Raw genomic sequence first — 5,416 nt, forward strand, 5'->3', positions numbered from 1 at the left:
CTGAATGATTTCAACACTATCACAAATCAATTATCGTCTGTGGAAATTGAATTTGATGATGAGATACGTGCACTGATCTTGTTGACTTCTTTGCCACTGCTTTTCACACTCTAACTAAACCCCCCTTTTAGGGTCAATCACAGTGCGACAGAGATGGACATTTCAATTAAATTAAGTTCTCCCCAGCACTCGACCTGACCTGCATAACTAGGACCTAGTGGATGTTGAACGAGTATAACTAAATTGTCGCAAACGTATATAATACATTTCATTTCATTATTCATTCACATTCATGATCTTAATTTACTAGAACTAAATGAAAATATGACACTAAATAGGACGCAATGGAGAAAAAGGATTCATGTAGCCGACCCCACGTAGTGGGATTAAGGCTTTGTTATTGTTGTTGTTGTTGTATGCATGTCAATTAAATTGCGTAAAAATAAAAGAGCATTTGACAGTTTGTACAACATAACATGATCATTTAATGTGATTTTAAACATTCACTATGCCTCTAACTTTATTATTTACATATTAATATCCTTTTAATCTATATACAACCGTCACAAGAGTACCGTCAAAAATTATACCACTTAAGGACTATAATAGCAATATTTTTTTCATTTACGTACAAAAATACCTTAGCGTTCCCCCGCTAGTACTATAAAAGGGTGACTCTATCATAGTCAAACATGTGCATGTGAATCTCATTCCTATTTTCTTTTCATTTCATTCAATAGCTTGAATCATGCATTCAAATAACATGCAAATATCAGTGATATAGGCTCAATATGATCAATTGAACTTAAAGAGCCAGTAAAATCTATCTAAGCAAGTCATAGGGCAAATCAGACTTAGGAGAAATCAATATTACTATAATTTAAAAGTATAAGTACTCTTCTCAATGATAGACGATGAGTCTGCTCTAAACTTGTATCTCTTCCCTCAAATTAACACCAATAAAATATAGAATATTCAATTATTACTTTGCTTAATTAAGTTTTAATTTCATTGTCTAGTATTCTTGTATTACACTACGTTAATTAAGAGTCAAAGCTTAAAGATTAAATTATTGAATTTTAATATTCATATTACTAAATACTTTTACAATTAAAATCCTAACCTTTCTTTATTTTCGACAATATTTTTCTTGATCTAAACTTGAATCTTTTACAGCATGAACCTAACAATTAAACCACACATCATCTATCTGTGCAATGGATATTTAAACTAAGTTAAAGAATTAATCTATCATTCAATATATATATATATATATATCTATTTGTGTGTGTGTGGTACATTTATTAATTTACATAATAAAAATTCTTAAACTTACCTTTATATGTTTGGTTTACCCCTCCCACACATGTAAGTGAGGTCTTTTCCTTACTTCAGCCTCAGCACGCGGCACCACGAATGAAGGGGTCTCCTTCCCCTCCGGTCTCTACATGAGAGCACCACGTGACCTCCTTCGCACCAGTGAAGCCCTTCCTCTCACAGCTATCACACAAGAAACCTTGACGCCATCTCCTCCTTCACACACAATGCAACTCGACTGTCCTTCCCGCCGCTCCTCTTCTTCCTCTACACGCAAGCGACTAGGGTTCAAGTCTTCTTCTTTACTTTACACCGAAGTTGCTTGACGATCACGCATGCAGGTAAACCTTCAATCTTCTCCTCCCACGACGTCGTTCGCACCGTAGCAATGTATGTAGGATTTGGCAAGGTTGCATATAAGTCATCTCACAAGCTATCTTCCTCTTCCTTTTTCTCTCTTGCTTTTGGCTTTCTCCCACTCTATCTCTTGTGCTTCTCCCCTCTAATTCGAATCGGAGAAAAAGTGCAAAAATACCTGTTTTAATGCTTCTTTTCACTAGGGTTGTCTCTTTCAAAGAGACATTTTTTTATTTATTTTTATTATTATTATTATTATTATTATTATTATTATTATTATTATTATTATTTTACTGGTTATTACACATTGTTCATTATAAAATGATAATGAAAGATATGAAAAATATGAATAAATTAACCATAAGAAAGTGATTGCATATGCATGTTAACAAGTAGAATTCACACACTTATGGAATTAGTTGGAAATGCTAAGGTACTATAGATAAAATTGAAAAGTGATATTGCATTGAAGTATTTTAAATGATACAATTTAAGAGAATCTATTATGATATAGGTAATATATAAAAATCAAACTATCAAGATATGATACAGTTTCTTCTTATTAATCTTAGTGAATGTTCAACAACCCTTGCATTGATATTATTAAATAAAATAAAATGACAGATAAATTTAAGAAGCATATGTTACCTTCTATAGTCCTTAATATCACATTAATTTAGACATGTGATGTATCCACTGAGTTATGTTAATAAGTCATCATTATTTTGCATTAATAATATTAGAATAAGACCTCAAGAAAGAAATAAATAGGAGAAGCAAATTTGTGTATTATTAGCGAGATGCTGTGAAAGAACGGTACTCAATTTAGCATAGTTATTATATAGTTGGTTTAGAAGAAACATAATAAAATAGTGACTTTTTTGTTGTATTAAATGTTGACGTGCTAAGAATGTTTATAAACTTTACTTAGACATTAACCTTAGAGTTAATGGTAATGTTTATAAATCTATTCCCGCCATAATAATTATAACCTTTTAGGTTCGGTCGTGACATATAAAGATTCCATCTTAAGGCACAAACCGTCAAAGAACTTTATCAAACATTATATGTCAAACATAATTGAATCAACAAGATAGCCTTTTCATCCGCCTCTACTTTTACTTCTTCAAACATGGTCTCAAACAAATTGACATGCCTCATAAGTGGCTTCCTAGATCCTTGCTAGATTAATACACCATGCATTGATTTCTTTAAAAGCCAAAGTTATTTGATCTATCGAACTTCTCATCTCAAATTTCATTGAAATCAATCTAAAACCATGTTATAATGCTAATTTTTTTATAACTAAAGGCACCAAAATATATTGCAAAACTGCTAGTAAAAGCGATAACAATGATATGAAGTAAACACAAATGAGAAAAAGAAAACATAAACAAAGATTTATGTAGTTGGCTTCAACCAAGCCTATATCTACGAATACACAGAGTGATGGTGATTCCAATGTGTTAAAAAGTACATGATGGTTACTTCTTAATTCTCTTTGTTCTATCTCTCAATTCTTAAATTTCTCTCGTTTTATTCCGTCCATCAATCTATTTAACTAAAGCCAAAAATCAAAAGCCCAATTGACAATAAAATTTTATATCTCACTATAAAGCATGTAGTGCCTGTGTCAATTATTGCTCACCAATTATTGCTCCATCAATCTTTGAGCACATGAACTCTCTGCTTCATCAAGTTTGCCAGCTGCAATGCCATAGTGACAATCATCGATACAGCTTACTAAGTTGTTGTGACAACCTACTCATGTTTTCTATCAAAAGAATAGTAGAAGGAACTCAATTTTCAAAAAGGTTTGTGCTTCATGATTCAACTACAAGATAGACATGTATATTCATAAAGATAAAGGCAAAGTTGGATAACTCTATTGTCTCTACTAAGCAAAAGGATCTCCAACAGAGTAGTTTGACAGAATTACAATATGAAATAAATTAAAAATCATATTCATAATGTATAGGGAACTAATCTTCAAATTTAATAGAATATACAAATCAAATAACTTCTGTATACTCCCAACGAAAAATAATATTTTTACTTCTTCTTTTTCAATCATTGCCTACCTCATAAAACATAACTAATATTATCCTCAAATTGATTTCCATCCTCACGTAAAGCTGCCGCATTTTTCACCTGCTTTCCAATTCTATACTTCTTCTATAAACTCTGATATCAACATTTATTATTTTGTTCTTTAAAAGATCGAAATCTAATGTCAACGCACTGCATTACCAGTAAACTTATACTCTCTTGGCGTTGGTGTTTATCACATTTATCAAGCAAAAGATTGCCAGCCAAACCTTCCCCAAGATACCAATCCACCAAAATCATACTTCCCACCAGAATTGAGAATCAACACGACAGAATATCACGCATTGAATAAATAAATTCCGAAACCTTAGAAATCAATCAAAAACGAAAGAAAGAAAATAAAGGAAGACGAAAAAAAAATTACTGGAAAAATCAATCAAGCAGCGCCATTAAGGAACCAAAAGTAACGTCTTCCAATTTGAAATCCCAGCACCCACACCTAAAACTCCCTTAAACAATAGCCAACTTGAATAAAGAGCAGTGGTAATCACTAAAAGGCTCGGTAAAATATTAAAATCCAATGAAACTTCAAGCATATGACACATAATAAGTACTCTATTCGCAATGTCTCCATCCGGAATCAAGGGCATGGACACTGTCAACAAGATTACCAACAGAAACCAAGATCTCGGCTAAATAAATAAAATGATCAATGCTTGGATGATTGGATCCAACTAAGTCCGGAGAACAAGATGACAAACCTAGCAATGGTCGCAGCCACCAATACCACTAAATCCCGAACCAGTATGTTGATCCCTGACTCCCAACCGAAGAGAGCGAAGCAACGCCGCCTCGGTATCTTCTCCTCCAGCGCCAACACTTCTTTTACGGTGGTGCTAAGTTAACGGAAGTCAGTCTCCCGTCACAGGTAAAACAAGTTCGATCTCTTGCAGGAGCTAAAAGCCAATCCTTACGGCGGCCGCTTCGCCAATAAAAGGGGCTAGGTACAGACGAGCCGGATAATGGAGCTAGTCTCAACTCTCAAGCACCGTGCATGCGCTCTAATGGTGGACTCCGTGAGTTTTTTAATATCTATTCTTGCCGTATGCGCTCATCCGACGCACCGTGCTAACAAGAAGCGCATGCAGTTCAGAAATAGCTCTCAATGAGCCAAGGTCAAACAACGTTGTTGCAGCGAAAAATGAGGGCTCTGCAACTAGCTTGAGTTTTAGCCCTACGATCTGACGCTTGTCGATAATCGGAATGCTTCTCAAAGCTTGCACTGGTGTGGATAGTGCCCCCAGATCAGTGCCTACGTGGAAGATACATGTTGATCGAGTATGCGTTTTGTACGTTGAAGATATCAGGGGATTTGTAATGAAGAAATTGTCATTAATCTTTAGCCAAGTGTTCATCCACCATCAATTCCGGGTGGATCAGCGCTGTGCCACCTTGATGGTGGCGAGTCGCAGGTTAGAACTATAAAATTGGGGTATGTTGCGCCTAAGGAGTATTGGACGTATCCAGAGCGAATAACAAAAAGGGTTTCCTGATTGAGACTGACGATTGAAATAATCAATCCTACATGTAATAAAGTAATCTTTATAGAATGGACTTATAGAGATTTGGTAATTAGTGCATTTATGAGTGGTTGAGCTTGAACGTAAGAAAACCAACGATAACATGAAAAAAA

At 34.5% G+C, this 5,416-nt stretch overlaps 1 protein-coding gene across 2 annotated transcripts in view; it reads right to left on the minus strand.

Moving 5' to 3' along the window:
* The window catches only part of LOC110032751 (uridine kinase-like protein 3), a 124,630-nt gene extending 119,693 nt beyond the window's left edge, over positions 1-4,937 (minus strand). The window contains exon 1 of one of the 2 annotated variants that reach the window (XM_020736496.1): positions 4,485-4,934. The gene's annotated coding sequence lies outside the window, so the exon portion shown is untranslated. Of the gene's footprint in view, positions 1-4,484 lie in introns of both variants that reach the window. The other variant, XM_020736498.1, reaches the window with a different exon arrangement.
* Between the last annotated feature and the right edge of the window lie 479 nt (positions 4,938-5,416).

Source organism: Phalaenopsis equestris, unplaced genomic scaffold (assembly GCF_001263595.1).
Source record: "Phalaenopsis equestris unplaced genomic scaffold, ASM126359v1 Scaffold001019, whole genome shotgun sequence".
Taxonomy (NCBI): Eukaryota; Viridiplantae; Streptophyta; class Magnoliopsida; order Asparagales; family Orchidaceae; genus Phalaenopsis; species Phalaenopsis equestris.